Raw genomic sequence first — 12922 nt, 5'->3', positions numbered from 1 at the left:
TCTTTCATAATTTTATCTTCTCATTTTCGAGAGATCTTAATGTAATATAGGTCATGGATAGACTCTTTATATTTGGATGCCTACTTTGTGAAAAAAGTACTTTTATGTAGTGACATGCATGGGATATTTAAGGTATTTGGATGCCTACTTTGTGAAAAAAGTACTTTTATGTAGTGACATGCATGGGATAGAGCAAGATGTATTTTACGAAGGGCATGCTATTGGAACTCTTTTACGAAGGTTCTCTAAGAACGTATAGGCAAGCAATTAATATCTTAAAAGTTTTTCAGCATGAGAGCTCCCAAGCTTTGTGAGTAATTTCTCCAATTGAAATGATAATAACCATTGCTAGGTTAATTTTTCCAATTGAAATGATAAATAGCCAATGCTATGATAATTTTTCCAATTGAAATAATAAATAACTAGTGTTATTTTATTGTACTTATAATTCTCGAGGCCCAACTTTATGCACTTTTAATTATAAATAGCAATTGATAGTTTGAATTTTATAAATTTGTCTTATGCAATAACAGCCAAGTAAAAGGTACCTTTTTGTTCGTTCTCTCGTTCTCTCTCTCTCTCTCTCTCTCTCTCTCTCGCGGACGCAAGGCCTTCATGACCCTCAATGCTCACCTTATTGCCTTTTGAAGCCCAATGTAAAGACTTCACCTTGATTTTTGACCTGTAGCTTTGATCTATAGTCCATCTTGACTAAGAATATATTAGTATGATAAAGTAATACGGACTAAGAATTTTTTTTTGTTTTGTTTTTGTTTTTGTTTTTTTTTCCGAGAGAGAGAGAGAGAGAGAGAGAGAGAGAGAGAGAGAGAGAGAGAGAGAGAGAGATTGAATTATCGTCCACGGAGGTCATATATGACCTATGGGACCAGAAACAAAACAATACAAAGGATTCCATATGATACATATCAGTTAAGGACCGAAGGTCCATCGAGTGGTAGAAAAAGATAAGGTGGGATGAACAAAACCCTAAGATGAGATAGGTGAGGAGGGGGGAGCCGGTTTGGGAGTTCGAAACTCTTGGATGATGGCTTTACCTCCTCAAAAAATTACCCATTTCCCTGCTGTGCGCGCTTCTCGCATCTTTTGGAGTTTGGCCTTTTTCTATTTGAGTTGGGTGGGTGTGAGATCTTCGGCAAACCAGATTTGTGTCCTTGAGAAGCTTCGATTGCTCAAGAAGCTTGACTCGATTGGCTTTGGTCTTGAAAGTAAGAATTGCATGGTTGGTGCGATGCTCGTGAGCGAGAGTGGTGATTGTCGTTGGATCCCATTGTATCATGGGGGTTGTTGTTCGGATGCGAGCGAAAGACTCGTGGAACTTGGGGTCCTCCTTTCCTTGCCAATCGCTCGGGAGCCCGCTAATGCGAACATTGAGAGCAATAGTATCTTGTCGCTGATGTTTGCGTAGCGTAGACGTTATTTTGTGAAAGATGGCAACCTGCACTTGAGTCTTGATCTTCTCGGTGAGGGTGATTTCTGCCTCCGTGTTGAGCTTGATTTCCTTTTGTTCCGTCTTCCCCTTGTTGGAGTTCTCCATTGTGGTGAGACGAGACTCAATGGCTGCGAGTCTTTCCTTCAAAGCGTCGTTTTCCTTGCGAAGTTTTTCGACTTCATGTTGAAGTCGGGCTATGCTGTCCACCTTTGGGGGTGTTGCCACGATGCCAGCAAATGTCGGCTTCCCACGAGTTGAAGCCCGAGTGGCCATGGTGGGCACTCAGTCCAGGGAACAAATTCAAAGAGAGAGAGAGAGAGATTTATTGATGTCTTCTAGGGGCCAAAGTCGGTATATGAGACACAAAAATATACATAAGTATGTCCTTTGGATATAATGGACTGTACAAAATAAACAAAACGTTGGCAAACCCCTACTTTGAGGTGAGGGTGGCGTAAACATGGGTGGGTAGGAACGAAAAGCCCAAGAAGTATAGCTGTAGGATCTAAGAAGGATTGATACATTTGCTTCTCTTTTTCTTTGCAATGCCTTGCTTGTATGCTTGGATACCACTCTGATGTACTCTTTGAGCTCTATACTTGTGCTATGGATCGTGTGTGGGCTTGACCAATTGTTGCTTATTGAAAGGTGACTTCTCACCAGGTGGTATAGAGAGAGAAAGAAGACTCAAGAAGTAGGAGCATATATGGTGTTTGTGTCTTAACTTGGAGAAAGCTTGTAAGAAAACGCTTTTGGAAATTCTCAATTTCTTTCCAAGTAACCAAAGCCCTCCTTTGCCTAGCATTTCCAAGATGCATAGAAGCTCTATCATAGAACCCCCCTTTAAGGTAGCATTTCAAAACGTAGTCACTTCAAAATATAAAAAGCGCTACCCTCCCTTGGTTGCATTTCAAAATGTTGTGAGGTGAGAAAAAAAAAGTTTGGGCCTTACGTAGTGTTTCCAAACACTAGATAAAAACATGTGCGAAACTACCATTGTTAGCGGCCACTTCCCAAGCGCTTTAAAACACCATCACAAACACTACCCTTGGAGGTCTCCACTTTCCAAGGGTTTCAATGTTGTTGCAAATGTTGCTTTATATGTTTTTGCCAAAGCTATCACAACTCCTCGTCTTTGATTAGCTCTCGCAAGATCAATGAGGAGGAGGCACTACTACCATATCAAAGTCGATGATGTGGAAGCATAGAGTTAGAGAGAGAAAGGGGAAGATTTAATCCAACCAACCAACCAAGGCAATGAATTAGATTATTATACAATGGGGGACTAAGTGCTTCTTATATACTATCCTAGGGACCTTAAGTACGTCTCTCAAGAATTGCCTGACCAAGTATCATGTCAAATAGTAAATGGGGGACTAAGTGCTTCTTATATGCTATCCTAGGGACCTTAAGAACGCCTCTCAAGAATTGCCCAACCAAATATCATGTCAAATAGTAAAACAAATACCTAAAAGAGAAAATAAATAAAGGTATTACATTGGGCATTTTCTTATGATGCATAAACTCTAACATTTCTCTGCAAAAACACGAGTAAAATATTCTTGTTAACACATCTTTAATGTTGTCTAGCATCTTATGTTTGCAAGAAACAAGGCCACATGTAGCAAAAACAATGTCATTGAAGAGGTTTATATAGAGAATAAGGCAGCCCATACACTCATTCACACACTCACTTCTTCTTCTTCAGTAAGATAGTAGAGAATACCCACACACTCCTCAATAGTAGACTAGGAGTAGACTAGTTAGTAGAGTATAGTTAGTCATAGTATGTGAGTCACTTATGTCACTTCTATTGCTGATTTAAGCAACCTCCAAGTACACACAATAGCTAAAGTAGAAAACTCACCACCGTTGCATATATCTTTGTGAATCCATCACCATTGCTTATCGAATCAACCATAGTGTATCACACCATTTTGTTCTTCATTTGTCCCCCTCAAACTCACTTGCATATAATGCACACCCAATATTTTTCTAAAGTATGCAAAATTCTTTCTTCCAAGTGCCTTTGTAAAGATATCCACAATTTGATCATTTGTCTTCACATGAACCAAGTAAATCTCACATTCAATCACCTTTTCACGTCCATAATGATAATGCATCTCAATATATTTTGTTCGTGCATGATAAACTAGATTTTTTGGTAACATAATGCTACTCATATTTTCAAAATAAATCACCACCTTGCCATCCACTTTAACTCCCAAGTCATACCGCATTGCTTCACAAGTAGCTATGGTTGCTCCTCTATACTCTGCTTCCGTGCTTGATAATGCAGTTGCAGGTTGCTTCTTACTACTCCAACTAATAATGGCACTTCCAAATGTGAATGCATAACCACATGTAGACCTTCTATCACTTACATTTCCAACCCAGTCAGTGTCAAAAAATCCATACATACATCCTTCTATATTCTTTTCATAAAGCAGCCCATAGTTACATGTTATCTTTACATACCTCAAATCCTGTGAACAACATCCAAATGAAGCATGATAATAAAATCTATTTATCTATCTATCTCTCTCCCAATTGGGGGGGTGTCAACGGTGCACTGGAATAGGGTGAATCGGGCAATGAACTTGTCTCGAACTGTGAGCAAACCTCCTCTCAAGATCGGGCAACCAACGGATTTTGGATCTATCATGATAGATCTTCTTGTACTCAAGCTCCTAGTACAAACCGCCCACTGTATGGCATGGGAACAACATGTAGCCAATGCCACATGATAGAGGGTATGTACCTGCCGGGGAGGGAGCTCTAGCAAGAGGGAGTGAGATCGCAATGCAAAAATGAGAGAGAGAGAGAGAGAGAGAGAGAGAGAGAGAGAGAGAGAGAGAGAGAGAGAGAGAGAGAGAGAGAGAGAGAGAGAGAGAGAGAGAGAGAGAGGTCATATGTGGCAAAAATGCTGGAGAGAGAGATGTACATTGCAAAATGCTACCAAATGGAAATGCTAGAGAGAGAGAGAGAGTGTCCCCAAACACTGGTACTCTACAATGATCACAACATGCCAAAAGTACAAGAGGAGGGGCTACCTATATAGGGAAATTGGTAAATTTCCCTACCTACTGGTAGAAAACCCCATGACCGTAATAATTGGGAAAAATACTAATAAATATGTCAACTCACTGAAAATGACCTACTACACATATTTACTAGCAGAATTGCAGAGAATTGGAGACTTTGACCCCGAGAAACCTTGGGAACGAGTCTCACCTCATGCAAGCAACACTATAGAGTGCATCATTGAGCAAGGTACGTCTACCTTAGATACGGCCGATCATAGCCACAAAAAATCCCTCACTCCCTAAACTAATCCTTAAAGATATTGGAGCCACCACCAGGCAAAAATCTGAACTGTAGCACCCCCTCTTACTTCCTGGATGGGAAACAGGTCCAAGGGAGCTGGCATGAGAGGATAACATGTGAAAGAGGTTTGGTGAAGATATCAATAGGGTTATTTGACATCGGGATATACCCTAGTCGGATAGAGCCATCCTTGGTTTTCTCACAAAAAAAATGGTAGTGTATCTCTATATGCTTGGCCCGAGCATGGAAAATTAGATTCCTTGCAATGGCTATACAACTCTGGTTGTTAGAGTACATGATGGTCGTTTTCTAGGTAAATCCCATCTCAAAGAGTAGCCTCCATAGCCACACTGACTCACACATAGCACTACAAACAACCTTGTACTCTGCTTGCTGCGAAAGATAAGGCAAATGTAGGTTGTTTCTTGCTGCTCCATGAAACTGCTTCTTAGCCAAAAAAATGGTGTGACTAGTAGTAGATTGTCCTCCATCTAGATCTCCACCCCAATCCGAATCACTCCATCCTCATAGAATGATCTTGGAATGTGTAACTCCATCCACATAATAGTGAACGCCTAATGGCTTGGTCACATTTAAATACCGCAGAGTCCAAAGAGCCTGCACCAAATGTGACTTGGTCCGTTTCTACATGAAAGAAATGGGAATTCTCACCAAAGAAGCTGACATCAAACCAGTCTTGAGAACCCAAATAAGAGAATCGACTAGTTTTTGATACTTTGTAGCATCTGCTTTATCTAGGGGATCATACTGTGACAACTTTTGATTGGGGTCCATAGGGGTTGAGATAGGTTTATACTCAATCATAGAAAATGCTTACAACAACTCTTTGGACATAGTGCTCATAAGAGAGAAACATGTCCCCTTCTGTCTGCCATATCTCCAATCCAACATAGTAGTGAAGCAAGCCAAGATCTATCATTTCAAACTCCTTAGCCAAGGTCTCCATAGTACTGTGGATGTACTTAACATGGCTATGTGAACATAAACGATAACAAATGTCACCAGTCCTCCCTCACGATATAAATTTGGTCTACAAAAGAGCTTCAAAAAGTGTCATAGGAAGAAAGAGTCTATCTTCTGGTACCACACTTGAGGGGCTTGCTTCCAGCCATAAAGAGACTTAAGAAAACTACAAACCCAGTGTTTGCAAAGTTTGGATCCCCGAACCCTAGAGGTTTCTCCACATACACCTCCTCCTCTAAGTCATCATTGAGAAATGCCAAAACGATATCCATCTGAAAAACCGGCCACCCAAAAAAGACAGCAAGGGCAAAAACTATCCAAACGGTGACCATCCTTGTAGTCGGTGCAAAGGTCTTGAAATAGTCTACACCAAGTTTTTGTGAGAAGCCCTTGGCAACTAGTCTTGCCTTGTGCTTGTCCAAAGAACCATCAAATTTTTACTTGGTCTTGTAGACCCATTTGACACCAAGTTGGCAAGCTATGGAACCAATTCCCAAGTGTTGTTTTTCTTGATGGAATCAAGTTCTCTTTGCATGGACAACTTCCACTTTGGCTGTGAAAACGCCTCCTCAGCTATCAGAGGATATCTATCCTTGATCACTGTCGACATTAAAGCATATTTCACTTGTAATAAAGTCCCATCTACCTCATCAAATTTAGGTCACTGATAATGTCATGTAGTACCCGGCTTCACGTCAGTCGGGTGGAAAATCTGAAGTTGTTGCATCTTGTAAGGTCTCCAACGACCAATTTGGTAACTTGTCTGAATTGCTACCCAAGGGAGGAGTAACTGGTATATCTAGCTCTATCTATGCATTATGATGAGAAGCACTATCATCTACACCATCTAAAATGGGTTTATCCTCCTCTGTAGCATGAGGTATAGGGGTTGGATAAGATGATCCATCTAGAGGCAACACATAATCTAGGTCTCCAAGTATTGACATATCAAGGGTCGTTGTGGAAGACTTGGGAGAAGAAGCCCCCTCTGAAGGTAAAAACTCATCAAAGACAACATCACCAATGAGTATAACATCCTTCTTGTCTGGATTATAAAGTTGATATCGCTCTGAAATAGTATTGTAGCCAACACAAAGCAATATCCTAGGCTTGGGTCAAAGTTTCCCCTTTGATCCTTTGGTAAATGGACATATGCACCAGTCCCAAAGATCCAAAAATGGGAGACGTTGGGCTTCTTACCAAAATAAACTTTGAACAGGGTCTTACCTAGATGTTTTATGGTATGAACTACCATCATAATTGCCTCTGCCCATAAAGACTTTGGCATGTCACGATGCTCAAGCATGGTCCATGCCATTTCTACCACTATCCTATTCTTACACTCCACAACTCCATTATTTGAAGGGGATTTGGTATTTGCAAGCTCTCACTTGATGCCATTGTTCACACAAAATTGAATAAATGCTTCGGAGGTAAACTTCCCACCTTTGTGAGATCAAATAGTCTTCAACACTTGATTGCTTTCCTTCTTTACAAGAGAATGCAAATTCTTAAAGAGGAAAATGCCTCATACTTGTATAATCCCACATAAAGCGATTGAAATCATCCACGAGCAACATGAAATAGAGAGCCTTTTTGAGGGAAGGAGTTTGCATAGGTCCACAAAGACCAGCGTGAACCAACTCCAAAACGGCAATGGCTCAGTGTGTAGCAAGCCTCCAAATAGATTCTTGATGTTTCTTCCCATGAATGCAAGTAATGCATTTGCCATGCTTACTTCAAGCATCTGCTCATTCAAAGCAAGCCAAAGAGCATCATTGTTCTAATAACCGAATCTGTAATGCCAAAGATCACATGTAGATAGAGTGTAGATATCAATTTTGCTGAAGAAAGAGCATGGAGCATGTAGAGTCCGTTCTCCATTGAGGCCCCTTTGATTTCCTTGATGGATTCATGATTTCAAATAGATACCACATCCTCTGTAAAAATCACCTCCATGCCAAGCTTGCACTCCTCGTGTATAGACATAAGATGAAATCCCAGCTTCAAAGAATAAAGCACCTTGGAGATATGCATACCTCCTCTATTGTCGGGAATCAACTCCATACATCCCTTGCTGTGAATAGGAATTTTAAATTTGTTGCCAATAAAGATGGTACCATAGTCATGTTGCATGAGGCCCCACTATCCAAAATCTTATCATGATAATCTCAAACTGCAAGAGTTGACACAACCTCTAATGTCCCTGGAAAGTCCTTTGAGGGTAGAATCTCCAAATGAGAAAAGACTAGTGATTGCACCACTACCGCCAAAGAAGTCAAAGCATCTCCAACTCATTTTGGACACCTCCTCCAATAATGGAACTTCTCACCCCAACTGTTGCAATGTCATCCCGCCTTTAAGGATTCTCATTTAGCATCAATCTTCTTGTCTGTTTTGCTGTTGCTTTTCTTCTTACCCTACTACTTCTTGTTGTTTTTGGAAAAACCGATCAAGGCTTCGGAGCTTGACTTCTTCCCTGTATCGACTCCTCTTGGTCCAACACCATTGGAATAATCTCGTCCTAAGAAATAGTGTTCAACCGGCCACTCATATAATCAACAAAGAATAGAAGTTGGTATATCGAGGAGATAATTGGGCCAAAAGTTGGATGGCCATGTCGTATGAACTAATAAGCTTTTCCATATGAAGTATCTCTTGCTGAAGCTCCTGCATCTTGTTGACATGATCCCGTTTGAAGAGTTCTTTGCATCCAGGATTCTCAACTGCACCTTGAGGGCTATTTGCTTCATTGGAGAAACTTGATCATATAGTAAATAAAGCCAATCCCAAATCAACTTTGCATCTTTCATCAATTGAATATGATTGATGACTGATGACTGATGACTGATGGTGTACTCTTGAGGATAATGAAAGACCAAATTTGAGCATTGACACACTCCCATAGCTTCGCTCTCATAGGGTCCTTTGGATTTTGAAAGTTACTTGAAACAAAGCCTCCAAGCTCGTAAGAGTTGAAGACTGCCATCATGGTTGCTTCTTAAATGGCATAGTTCTCTCCATTCAATTGTCGATTTGAGGGAAAGGTGGGGAGGGTAGGCATCTTCATTGGTTTATCACCTATGCCAGAGTAGAACTGGAACCAATCTCCCCACTCCTCGTTGATGGGTGGTTCACCACCATCGCCTTTCACACCCTCATTGTGTACTTTGTCATCACGGGTCAAATTAGTGTTAGAATATTATTCCTCTCCATGGTATTGGAGAATCTAGGCATGTGACAAGGCTAGGTCAAGATGGAAGAGATAAAATCTACAAATCTGATCTCTATAGATGAAATCAGCCCCAAACAATCGTCAAAAAAACAACAAACCATCTCTTTTTGTACGGATATTCAACACCAAAAACTCACACAAATCATCGATCCGATTTGAGAGCATGCGGTGTCTCTGATACCATGTCAAAGGTGCAACAAAAAAGGGTGAATCGGGTGATGAACTTGTCTGCAATCAAAGAAAACCTCCTGTTAGGATCAAGTAGCCAATGGATCTCGGATTTATCACAATAGATCTCCTTGTACTCAAGCTCCTAGTGCAAACCATATACCGTACGGGCATGGAAACAACTCATAGCTTGAAAAACTACCTGGAGATGTTGCTTATACTCCTCCAATAATTTGGAGTAGATGATAATGTCGTCAAAGAACACTCCAGTGAACTTGCAGTAGGGTCTAAATATTTTCTCCATTAGGCGGTTGAAGGTGACTGGAGCATTTGTCAAACCAAAAGGCATGACAAGATATTGGGAAGATATTCATAAAGACCAAACGTGTATGGAACGCGGTCTTTACGATATCTTCATTCACTATCCTTATTTGATGATAGCCACTTTTAAGGTCAATCCTAATGAAGTAGGTCAAACCTGGTAGAACTCAGGATCTCTTCTTCTTCATCTCTTAATATGTTATCAGACCCTAGTTGTGTCTGAGAAGCTTGAAGGAGCAAGCAAGAACAATAGAAGAAGCCATGTTGGGATTCTCGAGAGTCATTTCAGATTATCTTCAATTGAGGTGCTTATTTTTAATGATTATGCATCTAGGGTTTGTATACAGTCCTTTGGACTAAGATTGTGAGACCTAATTTCCATTTTGTGCATATTTCCATCCCCGTTTTTGAGTTGGAGTACGTTTGTATTTGGAAATGACAAGATTTTGGATTCTTTAGATCTACATTTTGGTGGTGCTGAGAGTTTTGTTTTGGCTATAGTAATCATTGTTTAGTATTGTGAAATAGGTGTATGTATGCATACTATTGTTAGAGGTAATAAATGACTGTTTTTAGCACACTGCTGAGAGACTTGGTGAAGTATTAAAAACATGTCCTCCAATTAATGATCGACTTAAGTACATTATCAACAAGAATCTGGACAAGAAAAACTTTCATGCTTGGAATTAATGACCAAGTTACTTATGGGTAAAGGATATTGAGAGTACATTGATGGAGAGCATGAGACAACACCAATGTTACTAGAGGAACTAGGTACCTTAGAAGGTCATGTATTGACTTTTTGTGAGGGTGCATGACACTATGATTGGGCATATATAAGATGTTGACACCCTAAGGAGGCTTGGAACACATTACTATTGTTGGATGTGTCCACCCAACACAAAAGCAAAGGATGATGTATTTGAAGACTGAGTTGAATACAATGCAAAAGAACAACCTATCTATCAATAACTATATGTTGAAGATAAGGAACATGTATATGTCCCTTGCATCAATTGTTGGTAGTACACTTGATGATCACAAGGTGGAAGTATGTCTTCAAGGTTTGGGTCTAGAAAAAAAAAAGTTTAAGATTGGTATCCATATTTAAGAAAATGTTCCGGCATTTATAGATTTGGTGTGTGGAGTTATCTTCACATGTTGATGAGTTTTGATGTACTTACCTTCACTTATTGCTGATTGGAGATGGAAGTTGATCTAGCTTGATAATTGTACACAAATGAGATCAAGACTTCTAGAGACCTTCACAAAAGTGTTTATACTTCTTTGATAAGAAAATGTTGAGCTTAAAGTTCAATTTCAGCCTCAGATTAAAAAAACAGTTATCATCTACAGGCTTGGAATAGCTCTTCTTTTAAATTTTGATGTCATGCAAGTTTTTTAGAGAGGATTACAAGAACTCTTGGGGCCAAAAAACACTAGATTTGCATTCATTAATCATAGAAGAGGTAATAATCTCTTTTTCAGTCAAGCTTTGGAGATTCAAGTTGGACTTACCACTGTTTCCATAGCTTTTCCAAGACTTGTTTTTGACTAGAAACACTGTTTGATGGCCTTTTAAGTTTACATTAGGATTCTAGAACTTGAAAACTTTGAAATTTCACAAAACAACTCACTAATGATAATTTAGAGAGTGAGGTAGATAGAAAATCCTCTACAAGGTCTACTTAACCTACTCCTAATAAAAACGATAAGAGGATAGTGAAAAGTGTTGACAAACATTGATTTTTTTCTTGGTTTTTGATGACTTGAGTGTCAACTTTCAAAATTTGACATAGTCTAGATCATCAGGCATTCAAAAACAACATACTCTATGCTTAAAGGTCTTCGACAAGTAAATCTATTCCCAAAACAACTCTACTCAGCTGAAGACAACACTCTGGCAACTTGAGCCAGTCCCCACTTTTCATCCCCACACTCACAATTTAATCTTGTTTCCTAATTACTACCACATGGTTGTTCATAACACAAAGTTCCTTTATTAGGGTTCCCATCACAAGTTCATTTAAACATCCCTTCAAACAATAAAAATTGGCACTAAGATAATCTAGGAAAAACTTGACATACAACACTGCTTCAAAATTATTCCAATACTCTAGAATCATAGAAACTTCTTTCGAAGGATATTTACTCCACCCATTGTCATTGGTTGCCCATACAATTAATAAGTGCTACACCTCTTGGAGTAAACCTTTGGGTGAGTCTCATTATATGTTCATAGAAATGAACTAAGTTGCCTCATAGAAATGGGTCAATGGTATACATAGAAAACATGTTACCTCCTTGTGATCAAAGGGGAGTTCAGAATAAATAAATATCAAAATAAAATGAAGTAAGATTGAGAGAGTCCTTCTTTCCTACTTCAGAAAATACATCTTAAAAAAATTCCTTCTTGATGATTTAAACTTAAGAAAATAACAAGTCCAAATGAAGTAGTTTCCAATTGGGAGCGATCCAATATTTTTAGGGTAACTTTTTCTTCCTTATTACTTGTGATGCAATGAACATTAAATAACTGGAAAATTTTTCCTACCTTCTCATGAGTGATGGCATTACTTTGTGAGATGATTGGCACTTCTTCATTCATAGAGTCCTTCTCTTTGCCGTTTTCATCTAGCCTCGTGATTGTGCAAACCACCAAAACAAGTTCTCTTGGGTGCCATTCTCACTACTAATTACTTAATTAACTTGAAAATTTATAAGCTAATGTGTAAAGAAACAAATGGAAATAAGGTGAATGATTTCAAATGCTCTAATACCAACAATACATGGTCATGTCCCACGTTGCTCAACATATATTCTACTTAATCTTGCCATAGAATTATGATGAATATACACTATTACGCATTTCCCTATATTCATGGATAACCATGACATATCTTCACAAAGCTTGCTACATACACAAAGTTTAGGATATGAGATACACTATCATCTTATATAAGTAGTTGATTATTTGGTTTTCAATTCCTTTCCTCAATTTTCAATGGAAAAATGAACAAGACACATGTGTATACCAGTTTACCACACCAGAATTTTTCATAAAACTAATTGTTTGCTCCAAAAACTACTAAATGAGACTATCGCGTTTAGATAGGTGCAAGCACCTCAAAACTTACTATGTTTAGAAAAATTGACAAAAAAAGTTAAAATTTCATTTTTGAGAAGACTACATCAATGCGTACATCAATAGCTCATTGGAGATGGGAAAAATTGCTAAAAATAGAAACTTTGTATCTATGACCAAAATGGCATGATAATTTTATTTTGCTTTGAATGGGGACATGCCTATGCTTCTATGGTCAAAGTAATTGTAGGCATATTCTACCACATGGAGATATTAAATCCACTTTGTTGTTTTTTGCGAACAATAAGCTCTAAGATTATCCTCAATCTCTAGGTTTACCCGTTTGAGGATG

This window comes from Adiantum capillus-veneris, chromosome 11 (genome assembly GCF_014529385.1).
Source record: "Adiantum capillus-veneris isolate H3 chromosome 11, ASM1452938v2, whole genome shotgun sequence".
NCBI classification, from domain to species: Eukaryota; Viridiplantae; Streptophyta; class Polypodiopsida; order Polypodiales; family Pteridaceae; genus Adiantum; species Adiantum capillus-veneris.
This window is presented reverse-complemented; position numbering follows the sequence as displayed.